Here is an 18,819-nt window from a genome sequence, read left to right as displayed (position 1 = left end):
AGAACATAGCTTTGTAAAATGTGCGATAAAAAAGACGATAAATCGGTCGATGTGGAAAAGTGCACCTAAGCGGCAATTTGTATCATATGGCAAGTTTGAAAATCGTTTTCGGGACTTGTGACTATCAAAGATACAGTCCGAAATATTTGATAAAGGAAGGTTTAAAAATAACAAATACTCGAAGTCTGCACTAGCAAAAGAGTTTAAACAAGATGAAAGAAATGTGGATTTATCCAACAATCTTCAGGCTTGATGCCACATCCGAAATTTTGTATTCTATAGCGGCAAAGTAGAAAAAATAAATTCTGGCCAGGAAATCAAAATAAAACATAACCAGAGGGCCGGGGCTAACTTCGACCGCGTCAAAGTTTGTATACCCTTGCAACTTTTTTGGTAACTTTTTCCTTACCTATACCCATCAAAGTGGAAAAACGTTTAAGCTAAAAAGGCTAATGTTTGCGAAAGAACGGCCTACATAGGAAATAACGGAGATATTGATCAAAGTCACTGTTTTCCACCTATCGTTCCTTTGGGAGCTATATGATATAATTACCCGATCCTTATCAAATTTGGCACAGTCATTAACAGATATATTAAACTAACAAATAATTAATTTGAAAGCAATCGCGTCAAAAGTAACGAAGTAATTCACCAAAGTCACCGTTTTCGAAAGATCGTTCCTATGGGAGCTATATGATATAGTCACCCGATCTTGATCAAATTTGGCACAGTCGTTTGTATGTGTAATTAACTCACCAGTATTAAAATTCACGATAATAGCTCAGAAAATAACGAAGGTTTTAAGAAAAGTCACTGTTCGTGACTTTGCCATTTGTATGGGAGCTATATGATATAGTGATCCGATCCGGGATATACAACGCCTGCAGTATATACAAGCCTACATGCAAAATTTCAGCTCTGTAGCTCTTACGGTCTAGGAGGAGTTTGCGTTGATCCTGACGGACGGACGGACGGACGGACGGACATGGCTATTTGAACTCGTCTCGTCGTGCTGATCAAGAATATATATACTTTATATGGTCGGAGATGCTTCCTTCTATGCGTTGCACACTTTTGACCAAAATTAATATACCCTTTTTGCAAGGGTATAAAAAGAGACATACATTGTAGAAGCAACATCTTGAACAATGCAACATCCTAAAAATGACGATGCACGGAAATAAGTGACCATGGTACTAAAAGAATCATCATGTTTGAATTAAGATTGGCGACTCTCTAATGGCAGCCTAAACTTAGGCCAATTTTTGCAAATGCTTAAAAAAGATCTCAGGATCTTCAATTTCAAAAGATTTTGGCAATAATATATTCATCAATTAAAGAGTATCACTCAAATCAAGCCGGTGATTCTAATAAATAATAAACCAGAGGGTTGATCTTTCCTTATTTATTGGCAACGTTAATGTGAAAAAAGGTTTTATTTAAAAACACAAATGATTGTGAAAAAACAGCCTACAATTTTAAGTTGTAGCTGTTTTACTTTTTGTACATATGACAGCTATATAATTTAGTTATTCGATTTTGATTAAATTCGGCACAGTCACTAATATGTGGGTATATTAAACTGACAAAGAATAATTTTAATGACAATCGCGTCAAAAGTAACTAAGGTATTGATAAAAGAGACTGTTTTCGGACAATCTTTCAACTGGCCGATGATATAGTCAACTGATCTTGATCAAATTTAGCACAGTCGTTTGTGGGTGGAATAAACTCACTATTACCGATATTTAATTTTACGGCAATAGCTAAAAAACAAAAAACATAGTTATTGAGAAAAGTCACGGTTCTTGACTTTGTCGTTTGTATGATATAATGGTCCAATATGACTGAATCCGAGATATCCAACCAGTACATGCTAAATTTCAGTTCTGTAATACTAGCGGTCTAGGAGAAGGCTGCGTTGATCCAGACGGACGAAAATGAAGTGAGAAAGCTGTCTCGCCGACTTAGGTATACCATACACCAGTAAATCAAATATTTAAAATTTATAATAACAAATGCATTTTCATATTTTTAATCAAATTCAAATCACATGCTTTTAACAAGCATATCTTAATTAAATTTTGACATTTTGCTGGATACTAAGTCTTGAATCGTCTTTAAGATAAACACTTTTTAAATTGCGGTGGCGGAAAGGAGCGTGGAAAAAATTTAAAATAAACTTGATCACTCTACATACTTCACGAATCTATATACCAAATTTGGTGGCTGTAGCTTTCATAGTCTCCGAGATCTACTGGTTCATAGTATGAACTTCATACGGACGGACGGGCATGGCTAGATCGACTCGGCTGTTGATGCTGATCAAGAATATATACACTTTATATGCGGAAATGCTTCCTTCTGCCTGTTAGATACATTTTGGCAACTTTAATATACCATTTCACCATATGGGTGTATGGTATAAAAATGAATGTCGTAGGATAAGTTGTTTAGTTACTGATAATTGTGCATAAAATAATAAAAGTTTTGATGCAATTATTCGCTTATTACATTTACATTGTTTACTTTATAAATTTTAATTTGTTGTCAAATGGGAAAATATTGCACCCGGGAGCATGACGAAATATTTATTGAATTCACGAAGGAACACAACGAAAGGCGACAGGTTCACTGTGACGGCCTCTTGGCAGGGACTGACCGATCCCCTAAATGTATGTGGTCCGCCAATAAAAGCTACAGCGTTCTGTAAGAATATTTAAGCACTTCTTAAGAATTTTGTATCTTAATTGTAGGTATTGAAAAACTGGAAATTGGCCATTGAAAAGAAAATGAGCAACAACCGTCAAAAGACCAGAGCGACTTGTGATGGGCCGTATAAACGTAGAGGAGGAGATTGTCCCGTTGACAAACTCAAAATAGGCCGTCGATGGAATACCCAATGTCCAGGTTCCAACAGAGGATAATATGGAAAATATAAATTTTAATGAAGACGGTAAGTATAAGCATGCTAAAGTAAGATTGCTTTAGATTTGCAACCCGATTCGTCCAAAAAGATGAAAATTATGGACCCCCAAATATCAAAGAACCAAAAATTTACGTCCTTGCTTGAAGAAAAGACTTCAGTAAAGCGGGAAATAAAAAATTAATTGTCAGTTCTCAATAAAAAAAACAGATTTGATGCTTAAGGAGTGGAAAATTACCAAAGGACTTTTGGAGTCACTTATTGATACTTGAAATAAATAAAAGGACTCTTTAAGTAATTTCATCCTAGTTTTCATTAAATGGTAGGAATAGTAGGAACTTGTAGTTTTTTAACAAATTTGAACAAAAACCAGCGGCAATATTGTCGCAAATATATGAAGATAATTCCGCCTCCCCTGTACGTAACAGTTCATCCTCGGGCTGTACATTAGTATTTAAACAATCAATAAAAACCAAGTTCTAAATCCCACAGCATAAATTGAAAATGTCTGCTGATGTAGTTGAAATCTAATTTTCAGCGCTTCGAAGGTTCTCTCAACATTTTTTTGCAGAGGAATGGCGGAGGTTGAAAAAATGCTGGTAAATTCCAGCTATGGAACTTCTGTATGGTGTTAGCAGAAAGGGTTCTGGGGTAACCGGATTCCCCCAGGATCCAGGTACTGGGGGAGCCATTGTCGTGAGTTGCTCCATGTTTAGATGCATCCACAAAGAGAACTTTTAGGTTGTAGCCGCATATGTATTACATTCTAGACATATAATAGTTCGTATAAACAAGTCCCAAAGGTAAACATTAACACAAACTTTGAAGACAATACATTGCTATATTACCTACATACATCACATTCAAACTATAAAATCCCTCTCTATTTAAAAAAAGGTGGTCGGCATGGGCAGGCTTCATTATTTTAATCTGTGCACTATCTACACACCCAATAACGCCTGGGGTTCCAAATCTACCATAAAACTGGCTCGTGCTACTTTCCAAGCGTTACCTTAACTGAGCACGACTGATAGGCGAGGGCCAAGCTTCTTTTTGATTAAAGGAAGCACTTCTCAAAGACTTTTTCCAACCGTTTGTCTTAAATGATTCAAGTACACATCCTTTTTAATTGCTGTTTAAAACCACAGAATAATCTAAAAAACTACAAAGACTCAAAAATGCAGTCGCAAGTTTTCATATTGGAGGAATCGAAGACGAAGGAATAGAATATATTATTTCTAGTATTTGAACAAATGTATTTTTGCTAACTCGTTAATTGTAGAGAATCCTAAAAACCCAGCTTTATAATGGAATGATATTTACATATCGTCTGATTTGGAGAATGGATCTGAAATACAGCGTAATTGTCTTCGCCGTAAGTTTTCCCCTTGGTCCTGCAATCGTTTTAGTTATGTTTGTGCGAAAATTCTTGACGGAAGCATTTTGTTTCAATTTTTGTTTTAACTCATGTTAATATAAAACCAGAGGGCCGGGGCTAACTTCGACCGCGTCAAAGTTTGAATACCCTTGCAACTTTTATGGTAACTCTTTCCTTACCTATAGCCATCAAAGTGAAAAAACGTTCAAGCTAAAAAGGCTAATGTTTGCGAAAACAATCTTAGCATAGGAATAAACTAAGATATTGATCAAAGTCACTGTTTTCCACCGATCGTTTCTATGGGAGCTATATGATATAGTAACCCGATCTTTATCAAATTCGGCACAGTCATTAACAGATATATTAAACTAGCAAATGTTTAATTTGAAAGCAATCGCGTCAAGAGTAACGAAGTTATTGACAAAAGTCACTGTTTTCGAAAGATCGTTCCTATGGAAGCTATATGATATAGTCACCCGATCTTGATCAAATTTGGCACAGTCGTTTATATGTATAATAAACTCACCAAAATTTTATGACAATAGCTCAGAAAATAACGAAGTTATTGAGAAAAGTCACTGTTCGTGACTTTGCCTTTTGTATGGGAGCTATATGATATAGTGATCCGATCCGGCTGATATACAACGCCTGCAGTATATACAAGCCTACATGCAATATTTCAGCTCTGTAGCTCTTACGGTCTAGGAGGAGTTTGCGTTGATCCAGACGGACGGACAGACGGACGGACGGACCAAATGTATGACCAAAATTAATATACCCTTTTTGCAAGGGTATAAATATCAAAGAAGCTAAGATCGGCTATGCCGAAGTATATATACCCTTGCAGTCCTTGGTAATAATAATTTTACATGTTCAAAATTTGTTTTCTGCAACTCAATTCATCAATATAGAAACAAAATAATTTTACTCTCTATTTTACAATAATTTTACATATGATATAGTGATCCAATCCTGATGGTTTTCATACTTTATTTTTCTCGGGTAATAAAAAACCCCGAAAAAAATTTCAGCCCGATAGCTCTTAAGACGGCTGAGTAAAACGCATTCGCACAGACGGACGGACGGACGGACGGACGGACGGACAGACGGACGGACAGGGCTATATCAACTCAGCTTCTCATGCTGATCAAGAATATACATATATACTTTATGGGGTCGGAACAATCACCTTCTGTCCGTTACAAACTTCGAACCAATTTTATAATTCGACGCTTGACAAAACTTTCGAATACTATTTATTGGTTTGCTAAGATGTGGTAAAATACGGCCAGAATTGCACCCAATCCCAAAATAAAACATTCCATGGTATACAGTGCATATTGACGTTATGGGGAAACTTAGTGAAAAGAATAACCTTAAACAATGTATAATAGTACAAATTGATGTTCTCACTAAATTTGTTTTTCTGATTCACACTGTAAAATTATATACTGATAGTTATATACAGGCAATGAAATCATCTAGTTCTTTGTTTTGAGCTCCGACCAGAATAAACTTTATCTTATAACCACAATAGGTAGTCGCTTGACAACCTGCATTGAACTCCACAGTTAATAGTGTTACCACTTACCACTTGAGTTGCATATCGGTAAAGAGGCACGTGCTCTAGGCTCCATTCCGCCGTGCGATACGGAGATTGATATCCACAAAGTAGATGTCAGAGATAAAGCATTGAAAAACATACATAACCAGACTATTTATGAGAAAACCAGATTCGATAGAAGTAAATCAGTTGTCATTAGACACAAATTAGGTGATTACGTTTTATTAAAAACTGAAGAGTGACACCAGACCAAATTAGAAGCAAAGCTTAGAGGACCATTTTTGGTAAGTGAAGTATTAGAAGGTGATAGATACATTTTGAAGTCATTGCACAGTAGGAGTACGTATAAATATTGCAATAAAGATTTGAGATAGTTGCAAGATGGTTACGTTCCGGAGGAATTGGAATTGCTTGCATAGAAGGTATCCCTGATCCTCTCAGGGAGCATGTTTATGTATATGTCGGATAGTGTTGATTAAGTGATTAATAAGTTAAAGCCTACTTATTAGTTGACAGGTGCGTCAATTGTAGACTTTGCATAACCTTTGCAGCGGCTACAGATTGACACTTGGAATGTACCTTGGAAAGTTGAGTTTGCAGGATGAGATGCATCTTTGCCTTAGCAACATAATTAGAAACAAATGTTGAGATCTGTCTTCAGGTCAGGTCCTATATAAAGAGGGACCTCGGGCTAGAGAGCTAAGTTAATAAACCCCCTGGGAATTACTGTACATACGAAATAAGTAAAAGTGAAAAGTATAAAAATATAGACATGAGTGAATTACGTAGAGCTACTGAAAAGGACCCCTCGACATCAGAAGTGGGTTGCAATCCTCGTCAACAAAACTTCGAAGGTCATCTGCCCGTCTTAAAGATTCAATTGGCAAAAACCTTGCAAGCTTCAGTAAGAGAACCGTCACCCGGCAGTGCTATGATACTACCAAAGTTCAACGCGGAATGCTAGGCGCCGATGCTACGCAATGGTGTACGACTGTTGACATTGTGTTATGTGAGAAGCCATTACAAGGGTCTGCATTAATTTTGGCATTAAGCAAAGCGCTTGAAGGAAGAGCAGCACAGTGGCTGTCGCATGCGTGTTATGCTGGAATTACATGGCCAGAGTTTAAGCAGTTATTTCAACAAGGCTTTGAAAACACAGAGATGTCTGCTGCCGCCATTTTAAATATGGTGATTAGTCATCTCAACAACGGTGTTGCAATATATGCAAATCGCCTGATTCGTCACTTCTCACGAAATGGAAGAACATGGATCTAGAAAAATTACAGTGTCTGCAGTTCTGGGACATATGGCGAACTTCGATCGGCGACATTGAAAATAGACGCGATCTTCAGTCGGAGTTGGGCTCGACAAGAGAGCAATTAATTTCGAAAATGACGAGCAAAGCGGGCAAAGTCATTTTCAATAAAGTGCCATAAGTGTGGTAAGCTGGGACACAAGATTACCCAATGCGGAGTCCGGTCAAGACACAAAGAACAGGTTCGCAGAGACGAGACCATCGAGGAAGTTTACCCCAGGCAAAGGACAACATAACGTGCTATCGCTGTAAGGAAAAAGGGCATATCGCTAATCATTGTCCAAGGAACCTGTCAAGTGGAGGAGCGGCTTCACGTATCGAAAAGAGAGCTGAATTATGTGTGGTAGACGAGCCAAAAACGGGTATGCAGTTACGAGGTGCGAATTTTCCAATTACCTTTGACTCTGGAGCGGAGTGCGCGGTAATAAAAGATAGTATAAAAAAAAAAAAAATGTTAAAGAATTAAAAATTTAGTCGCTTTAAAAGGTATTGGTAATTCACACTACAAATTCAAAATGATTTATGAAAAATGATATTGTATTAGAAAGGGCAATTTTCGCTCAAGGATATTCAGCATTCGTATCGTGTGATGGGGTAGAAATAATTAAATCAAGAATGTTAATGTATGTTCTACACCCACTAATGTTTCGTTAAACGAAGTAGAAACCGATGTAATCGGTCAAGATAAAGAAAAATTACAAGCTTTATTGAAAACTTACATCAATTCGTTTACAAGTGCAACTCCTCAGAAGCTGGTTAATACGGGTGAAATGGTTATTAGATTGATCGATACACCAAAGACTGTTCGACGAAGACCTTATAGATTTAGTCCTAGTGAGAGAGAAGTCGTTTGCGATAAAGTTAATGAGTTATTGCAAAGCAAAGTTATTAGACCAAGTAGATCTCCTTTCGCTAGCCCTGCATTACTCGTTAAAAGAAAGGATGGTTCAGCAAGACTATGTGTAGACTATCGCGAGTTGAATTTGAACACGGTTTCTGATAGGTTTCCTTTGCCATTGATTGCGGATCAAATAGCCAGACTAAGAGGCGCAAAATACTTTACCTGCTAGGATATGGCAAGCGGATTTTGTCAGGTTGCAATGGATTTAAATTCTTTTGAATATACGGCATCCGATACACCAGATGGGCAATGTGAATTTTTGTCGTCGCCCTTTGTACTTAAAAACGCTCCACCAGTCTTCCAAAGAGCAGTTTTGAAAGCATTGGGAGATGTAGCATATTCGTACGTTATAGTTTACATGGATGATATCATTATCATAGCCTTAACTAAAGAATCTGCACTTGAGGAGTTGCAAATTGTTTTGGATATACTTACAAATTCAGAATTTTTACTCAATGCTAAAAAAGGTTCTTTTCTAATGACATCTGCTCAATATTTAGGAATTGAAGTAGAAGCAGGCGAGATAAGACCAAATATGCGAACGATAGAATCACTGAACACATTACCGCCTTCCAAATCGGATACAACGCTAAGGCAATTCATTGGATTGGCTTCATACTTTCGTCAGTTTGTCCCTGGGTTTTCACAAATAATGAAACCGTTGTATTTTCTCAAAGGCAATTCATTGGATTGGCTTCATACTTTCGTCAGTTTGTCCCTGGGTTTTCACAAATAATGAAACCGTTGTATTTTCTCAAATCAGAGAAAAGTAAATTTGAATGGAAAATGAGAAAATCCGCCAGAAAATTATTAGTGTGTTAACCAATAAGCCGGTTTTGACAATCTATGACCCTCAACATCCTATGAACTGCATACGGATGCAAGTGCTATTGGGTATGGAGCTGTCTTGTTGCACAGGGTTCAAAATAAGCCATATGTAGTGTAGTACTTTAGCAAGAACACAATGTCACGTGAATCCAAATACCATTCGTATGAGTTAGAAACATTAGCTGTGGTCAACGCCGTTAGGCATTTCCATCACTACTTACATGGTAGAAAGTTTGTAGTTCTCACTGACTGTAATTCATTAAAAGCATCCAGGATAAAATTTGAGTTGATTTCTTGTCTAGAAATCCGTTAGCTCCGAGAAACTCGAAAGAATTCTTAAGAGTTGTTGAAAAATGATTAGAGCTTACTGAAATATCTGAAGATTGGATTCGAGTAGAAAAAAAAAGAGATCAAGATATAAAAGACATAATTTCCAAGTTAAAAGAAAACAATTTGCCATTAGAAATATGTAAGACCTATGATCTATTACGAAACTCAATTTGGAAATGTATGAATTGTGTGAAGACTTTTACATTGGATTGTCGTATAGTTCAGAATCACCATTATTAAGGACTATTTCCCTTATGTTTAAGGAATAGTCGGAATCATAGGAATCTAAGTAAAATGCCCTTGATAGAATCTATGATGGCAGCACACTCTATGTGCTGTTTGCGTAAATAAATAATTTAAATCTCTTGCTTGCGAAAAATGTCTCTTCTGCCAGAAAATGGGTCAATCTTTGCAGTCATCTGAAATTCTTCTTTTTCAGAATAGATTTTCGCAAGAGGAGTAATTGTGAATGCTTTCCGGTTTTGATTCTTGAACGATCCCATTATTGGCATATTCGGAAGAAGAGTGAATGATTCCAGGTTTTGCTGGAGTGGTCTCATTATTGGCACATTCATGGACTAGATTTTCGGAAGAATAGTATTTGTGAAGGATACCAGGTTTTGGCTTGTAAATGATCTCATTATTGGCACTCTCTTCATCATCAACTTCAGAGTCTGGAGGTAACTGTATATATCTACTTTCATAACAATATTACACTTCCGGATGAGCCATTTTGCAGTTTGGGTTTAGTGCAGCGTGGAGTACATTGCCAATACGTCAGAGTTTTTTGGTAGACTTCTCTTCCTTAACTATCAAAATAGATTGGCTTCGCTTCAAGTTTCTCAAATAACTAAAACCATTTCGATTCAGTCCCATGATATGATTTACCAGTTTTGTTGGCCACATAGATAGAACCCATTGCAGAAATCGTAATTACCAGGACCCCGTATCAATTGCCGTATCAATTGCTGGTTTATCTGCAATTTCCCAAATAATTCTTGTCAAGTAAAAGTCAGTATGGGCGCTATTGTCAGTATCAGGTATCATTCAGCATGTAGTTCATTCGTCCAGGGCATGTCCATGGTAAATATCTTCATCTAATATTTTAGTCTGAATATATCCATCGGCTTGAGAGCTGGGATATAATGCTAAACAGGGCCAAATGTTTAAATATCTGCTTCACATTGAGAATAAAGCATCCTCCTCGTATATGGCTCCACGGTAAGGTGCTACAATCAAAAGCAGAGGCAAAATACCTGGAAGTAGCTCTAGAGAAACGCCGTGCAGTATTAAATGGTCGAAGCTAAACTGACTGATCAATGGTAAAGCAATTTACCACTAAGATGCAAACGTGCACGTTATAATGCCATAATAGCTCCTACTTGGAGATATGGAGTTCAAATCTGGGGGATGGCTGCAGATTCAAGTAGAAACAAAGTATCTACTTTCCAAAAGAAAGTTCTGCGGCGATGAAAGGGTGCCAATAGTTCATCCGAGGCGCCTCACTACATCATGATCTTGACCTGGAAGCGGTTCAATGTAAAATGAATGATGTCATGATCAATGGGAACTGTTTAAATGTAGCATTTCATGTACTACCGGATCTCAAATTCAAACTCGTACATTGTATACACTCGTACTTTCTTCAACTTTATGGATTTTGGAAATATTTTATGCAATATTTGACAATACATGGCGCAGGTACGTAAATTTTCAAAAGATTTTACATCAACCTCCAATATAGTTGATATCCAAGCGGTTAAACCTCGTACCGACATTACATTCCATTTGCCAGGATATACATTTTTCACCTGAATCGCGTCAAGCTTCAGTTTTTGATTAGTTTTCTCTTCTTTGAACGACTTCACTCTGCCCCCTAAGGATTCTAACTTTTCGCGACTTAACAAATATTCGAATGATTTACTTATGAAATATATATATTTGTTTTTTACTAATGAAAAATGTATATAATTTTTAGCGAATATGAAAATTACAAGAAATATTCAACCTACTGAACAGTGTACAATATATACTGTAGGTAAAAATGTACGACACTAAAATATTCATACTAGAATATGTATAAAGTAGACTCTCAGCTATATCAAGGCTTGCTCATTTTTTTTTTCTTATCATGACAGTTTTTGGTAGATGAGTTATCTGAGGCAAAAGGAAATAAAAATGAAGTAAGTAAGTCGTCTCGCCGACTTAGGTATACCATACACCAGTAAAGCAAATATTTCAACTTTATTAAACAAATGCATTTTCACATGCTTTTTACAAGCATATCTTAGTATCTCGCTCACTCAATCATACGAGCACCCTAGCGCCCCCACCAGCTGACGGCCAACTCCGGCCTTATGGAAAAACGTTTATATGCATAACTCGACTCTTTTTTGTCCGATTTTGATCAAATTTGGTATTTTGCTAGATATTAGTATTAAATTTAAGTGTGCTGAATTTGATTGCATAAGGTAAAAAAATACGGGAGATAATCAAGTTTTTCAATTTACGGGGGCGGAAAAGGGCGTGGCAAAATTTTTGTACATACAAAATGTGTGTATTTACTAAGCGAATATACATACCAAATATGGTGTCTCTAGCTAGAATAGTTTTTGAGATAAACGCTTTTTTTAAATTGCGGGGGCGGAAAGGGGCGTGGCAAAAATTTGAAATAAACTTGATCACTCTACATACTACACGAGTCTACATACCAAATTTGGTGGCTCTAGCTCTTACAGTCTCCGAGATCTAGGTGTTCATACGGACAGACGGACGGACAGACGGACATGGCTAGATCGACTCGGTTGTTGATCCTGATCAAGAATATATATACTTTGTGGGGTCGGAGATGCTTCCTTCTGCCTGTTACATACATTTTGGCGACTTTAATATACCATTTCACCCTATGGGTGTATGGTATAATTACACTCTGGGTTCGAATTTTAGGCTGGTGTATGGATGGATGGATGCAGGAGTCTTGCATCGTATTGTTAAACGAAACGAAAAGAGTCTTTGTTTGCCCGTTGTTGAGTTGAGGTTGCAGAATGACAAGCATCTATGCTTTAGCAACACATTTAGAAACAAATGTTGAGATCTGTCTTCAGGTCAGGTCCTATACAAAAAAGAGCCTCGGGCTAGAGAGCTCAGTTAATAAACTCCCTGGGAACTAACCGAACAGTTCTAAATAAAAAGTGATACAGTGAAAATTAAAACCCAAAAGTAAAAACAATAGTAAACAAGAGTGAAGTAAATAACATTGATAACGCTCCGACATATACTTCAACTTCCTGGAACACAAATTCCTTTATCATCATTAGCACTGCGCAGAGAGCAAAATTCCTTCAGATATAAAAGTAGTCAACACCGGAAAAGAACATTTATCAGCAAAGAGGAGAGCCAACAAAATAACCCCCTTAAGTAACTGAGAAACTACGCAGGCGGCAAACCAACAATAATTTTCAAATTGATTATACCAGACAAAGAAATGGACCGGACCGAGCCCGAAAATTGCACTTTACTTCAGATCGCAAACGGAATCTTAGAATCTTTTGGATTGCGTCTCAACCTAAACCATAAAAACTACCAAAAACAAAGACACGCTCAACACCACCAGAACCAGCAGCAATATCACCACAATATGACACATTGTGTTATACTAGGAGAAATAGCAAGAGAACAAGCTGTGTCCCATTTGGACCCAACGAGATCTGGAAAATAATATCTCATTTTAAAAATGTTCTGCCAAGAAACAAGACTCGGGAGCAATGACCAAAGAGGAAAATGTATATTTTTGCTAAAAAAATTTATATTTTGCTAAAAGTAAAGACAAACATATGTATGTATACTGTGTGTTTCTTAAAGTCTTTTGCATGGTGAGTGAAAGACATGGTACAGCCTGAACATTTTAATTTCTGGTCAGTTAAATGAAAGTTAGTACCAGGTGCGGCTGGAGTTCGAATCTAACTAACTACGCTGACTTCAGTGTCTTAACGTTTCGGTCCTTACTCGATGACAGTTCACCTGTCAATCCAATCGACATGTGGACAGTGTGGCCGTTTCACGGATTACCCAACAGATTTAGCGTTTTTTAAACTATTTCAGCTTTGTTAGCAGTTTTCAGCGCTTTTATATACATTAAGCCCGATTCCCACAGGCGACCATCCAAGATCTTTTAACAGCTGTCACAGGCAGACTCGTTGGAAAGTGCAGGGATAAAAAAAATAATTTTTAATTTTTAATTTTTGGGGGGCTCTTAAGTTAGCCTTGTGTCCAGTACAGGTCCAAATATTTAGCCAATTCGCTGATGGGATTGTGGTTTCCACGACTTGGGCAGGTGGACTCTTCTTAGAGTGAACGTTGTCTGAGTGAATTTCTTTGGCCATGTTTAATCTTTTGAATAACGTTTATAGCCTGGAGTCGTTGTGGATTGGCATGTCGAGGACTTTGTTCATACACTTCTCTGAGGCTTCCAGCTCTTTAATTTCTGAAATCTCATCACCGGCAATCAGTCTTTCAACTAAGCTAGAGATGCCCCTAGTAAGGTATGAGGCAAATTGGCTGCAGGTTTTCCAGGTGTCTGATTGAGAATGGCTTGTTCAGTAGAATGTGTATGTTTCAAGATACTGTGTTTTTAGGAAGTGTTCAAAATCTGACCTGCTCCTAAACAGGCTGCTCACATTCCATGGAACGATATGAAGTTTTTTTTTTTGTGAAATCGCAAATTGAAAAGTTCTGATAATGTGTACTATCTTAAATTCGGCTTTAAAGGAATAGTTTTTTGTGAAAGGAAATAGGTATTTTCCAACAGAGCCGTTCTTTACACAGCCTTCTTGTTGCAGAAATTTTGGACTGGATAAAATGTGACGAGGATTTTATATTTACTGAAATCTATATTGTCTGTATGTAATGGATCAACTTAAAAACTATTGGTACATACATTTTTTATGTATAGGTATCGACTTGATACCGACTTATTAGTTTGAATTTATCGCCAAAACGGCGATAAGTATTGAATAGTATTAAAAAAGTTATTGAACTGTAAGTGCGCTGGTATTTATCGATAACGGAGTGTTGCGCTGTCATGCAAGAGCCTTGAAACCGACGAGAAATTAGCCGATGTACACCTTAAGGCTTAGGCACACAAGTGAAGAGCATCAAGAACCTTGGAATCAGACGAGCAACAAGTAACAAGCCCGTTTGGCTGAATCATCTGAGCAAAGAGACGTTAAGTTAGAAACTGATCGTACTAACCAGACCCGTTCTTCCGAGACTCTTTGCTCTTCAAATTTATGTTTTTAATGAATTTGTGTTGTTATTAAATTAAAATGCCAAACGCTGTGAAAAATGAAAAACGTTGTAACTATTGCCGAACCGAAAAGGACGCAAGTCTAGGCAGGTAACGTCATATTTTGAACAACATAAACATTATAATCAGAATTTCTAAGCGCTGAGAGCACCGAAAAATTTGTCGAGTTAAAAGGGAAGTATTTTTTACTTTTTTTAGCTCATAGAATTGACCAGCCGAAACCCCTTTCCCTATCAACCAATGTCGTTCCTTCACAGACGGAATATTTTTACAAAGTTTGATGATGGACGTACAAGCTGCAAATATTTTGGTGTTATTAACTGTTATTTAAGAGTTCCAATGCTTTGAAGGTCTTTTTGATGTTGTTTCCCTTCATGGTCATGTTACTGGCGAAGCTTAATGCACCAGAGTCGTTGACAAGAAAAAATGAATTTCATTATGATGATGACTGGAAAGCACAAAGGTTTTTACACTGGCCTGACCACGAGAAAATTTTACGAATTTTTAGCAGCCTTGGAAGTAGAATATGTTGATTTGTTATTGCTTAATTTCAGTTTGAGAAAGAAAGTTATCAATTTTTAGGAAACTAATGGAAAGGACGCCGAAGATCTGCTAAGACATATAAAACACCCAGACTTTTGAACCGACTTAGCGTTCTGCTGTGATATGACGAAGATGTTGAGTGATTTGAATGAAGAACTGTTTTTACTTTACCTTTTTTATACTTGAACTTTGTATACATTTTTAATACGTAATTCTCAATTTTGTATCAGAGACCAATAATAAATTTATAATCCAAGCAATATTAATGTAAGCAGCTGAAATATAAAACATCTCAGATAAAACTCATTTTAGAAACCGCCAAATTGGCCTTAAAAAGCATTAAAAATTATCTTTAATTCACCAAGTTCTTCATAAAAAGGCAAATCTAAATATCAAAGAAGCTATGTAAACCCTTGCAGTCTTTGGCAATGATTTTATTACATTTTGAAATTTGTTTCCCAGCAACTCAATTCATCAATCCACAAACAAACCATTATTTCTCTTTTTACTCCAATTGTTTCTTCTTCTTCCATCATTCTCTAAGTAAAGCACGGCACGCTTACACATACAGTTCATGTAGCTTTGCGTCTGTGTGTGTATGCATGTGCTCTGTTGATTTGATGATGACGTAGTAGGCAGCAAGCAGCGCTGCCGGCAGCGTTTGAACCGATTTATATTGACTGTAGCTTGTGTTCTATTTATCCGATCGGATTGAAATTTTGGGATCTGATTTCATATCCAATACTATCACATTAGTAAATTTCATGGGGATACTCCACTTTTTATGGAAATGTTTTTCCTAGAGCTATATGATATAGTGGTCCGATCCTGATGATTTTGATACTTTATTTTCCTCGGGTTATTAGTAGCTCAAATACTAAGGTTTATTCCAATAGCTCTTAAGATGGCTGAGTAAAACGCATACGCACCGACGACGGACAGGCTATATCGACTCAGCTTTTCACGCTGATCAGGAATATATATACTTTATGGGGTCGGAAACGTCTGCTTCTGTGCGTTACAAACATCTGAATAATTTTATATTACCCTCTGCAAGGGTATAAAACGCTGATCTCTCGTGCAACCACAAAACTCAATTATACAAAAACTTGCACAACTCAAGATACGATAACTTTTAATACTAAAAGTAAGTGTCCGATCTCTTAGTATGGAGTTAGTATAAAGCATCTTATTTAGGTTTTTCCATTCCATATAACCATGTAAATACAAATCATTGTACAACATTCCCGTTATTCCCAATATTATCATTAGATAATATCTCAACTAAAAAAAACCCTGATATGTACATATATAGCTATATACATACATGTACATAGCTAACAAGGCATATTTAATATGATATAATATGAAATAAAAGTCCAATATACAATATTCCAATTAATTCTTTTGGGCCATTGCACTATGGGAAAAAATCCAATTTTTTTGGCATTAATTCAAAATAATGAGCTAGAGACATGCATTTTTTTTTGGATGTTCGTCAGACTTTAATTTAATTTCGGATTTTTTTTTGTTTTTTCAATTTGACCCTGATTTGACCCCAAAGTGTGTAAGCAAAATCTAATCAATTAATAAATCTAAATATGAAGAGTTGCACTTGATATTTTTTGCCGTTAGTAAGAATTTGACACTTCTTTTAATTTTTTGTTGTTTTTATATTATGTTTCTTATATTAATATTACAACAAAAATATTTTAGTAACATGTTTTTTATTTATAACTAAAATTAGTCACATTCTTCTTCTAATTCAATATCAAATGCAATATCCTCATCTTCTGTCCATTCGTCACTTGAATCACCTTCATGATTTTTCAAAGATTCAAGTAGCGCAACAACTTCATTCGGAATATTCTTTTTTAATTTTAATTTTTGGCGTTCATTTAGGCAGAGGCTGGATAAAAGAGGATCTGACGAGTCTAATGCTCTGTTAAAAACATCGGTTATGTTATCCAATCTACTGCATTTTCTTGCATGAGATCTTCTGTCATTCTTGTATATTTTATTTCTGGCCTCAGATGCGTTCTCTCCAAGCACTCCGACAGGAACTATGCATTTATTCATTATTTGGTGTCCGTGTACCAATACTTTGTGTACTGTCGGTGACATTGGGTGCCAATCATACAATTTCATGTAAAGCTCGAAAGTGTGGGCGCAGAAGTCTTTGAATTTTTCGACATTAATCTTAAATTCGGAAGATATTGCAATTAATATTATATAAAAATTCTTTATAATTTCATCATCAATTTTTAAAATATCTGAAAACAGTTTGGTATTACAAAAAGCCCTCCTAGCAGTATTGCCATCATTGCTACTACCACTGCCGTTCTGTTTTGGCTTACTTACATTAAGACCTAATTCTGACCACAAGTTTTCTTGAATGTGCTGCTTGCGTAACTGTACAAGCTCGAAATCGAAGCAGCGTGTATTAAGAGTGGAGTTTCGTAATTTTCCTTTGACGCGAGCTCTGATGCTAACTTTCTTTTTAAACGACATCCTGCATTTTCATAATTTAAACATTTACGTCCAGCTTTATTTGGAGACGTCTCGTGCTCACCAAAAGTAATTACAACATTGCCATCAAGCCAAGTAGAATGTTTAACTTTAAATCGATCTAACATTCGATTGCATTTCAACAAGCATTTTTTTATGTAGTGGATAAATTCCTCGACTTCTTTTTGGATAATTTTTTGAAGATCTTCATTCACATTGTTGTTAAAAGATTCGGCAATAAACGATATTACAGCGTCTTCTTGGCGGTTGTTGCAGCTCCAAATTTCGAGCAGCACTGAGCGTCTAAACTTAAGCGCACCTACAACATGTCAATTTTCAGGAAAAGGGGCAAAAACGGACAAAAGTTATTAATTGGACCTTATAGTATAAGGTTTAGTTAATTACCCTTAAGTAAAACTGCCGAGGCCTAGCGAGGACTGTTAAAGTAATACTCCACAGAACACAAACATATTTGTTAGGGTTAAGCTAAAAATACGAATGAACAACACATTGCACAGTTACACAAAAACACAGAAGTATACAAAATCACTTCGGACACTTATTATACATACCTTTATTAACTTTTTCCATAGTAACTTTTAATTTATGCGATTAACAAACAAATTTAATACAGCTGAAAAGTTGCGATCTATTTGGCGCGCTTTTTCACGCTGCAATGCAACTCTAAATCAGCTGACTTTGTAAAATTATCAAATAATAGGGGTAGTCAACAAGAATTAAAAAAAAATATTTTGATTCTATCTAATGAATTTAGAATTGGGAAAAAATATTTGTTTGGCGATTTGAGACAACAAAAAAATTTGATTAATGCCAAGATATCGTAATTTTTTGCCATAGTTGCATTGTACAAACAATCAATTTGCCTACCTGTAAAATCTTGGCCATACCGCTATTTTTGGCGATGTTACAAGTTAGCGTTTCATTGATTTCCATGTTCAAAGGCAACTTAAAGGTACAAAAATCAGTCTTCTAGTAGGGTTGCAGCCATTCCAGATAAAGGCAATGCTACATTATACGATCCTCGCCAAAAGCAATGAAATTAAGAAAGTTTTTCCGGCCTTTTAACAAAGTAAAGTCTACCAGATTCACTGTTTGCTCTTGATTAAATTGTGGAACTTTCGTACCAACTGCCAATACTTAGATGTCGCACTGTTATTCTCTTTGAAACTTCTCATTCCCAATCCTGATGATACCTTGTTT

This window comes from Drosophila willistoni (genome assembly GCF_018902025.1).
Source record: "Drosophila willistoni isolate 14030-0811.24 chromosome 2R unlocalized genomic scaffold, UCI_dwil_1.1 Seg167, whole genome shotgun sequence".
Taxonomy (NCBI): Eukaryota; Metazoa; Arthropoda; class Insecta; order Diptera; family Drosophilidae; genus Drosophila; species Drosophila willistoni.
The sequence above is the reverse complement of the archived record's forward strand: the minus strand, read 5'-3'. Positions refer to the sequence as shown.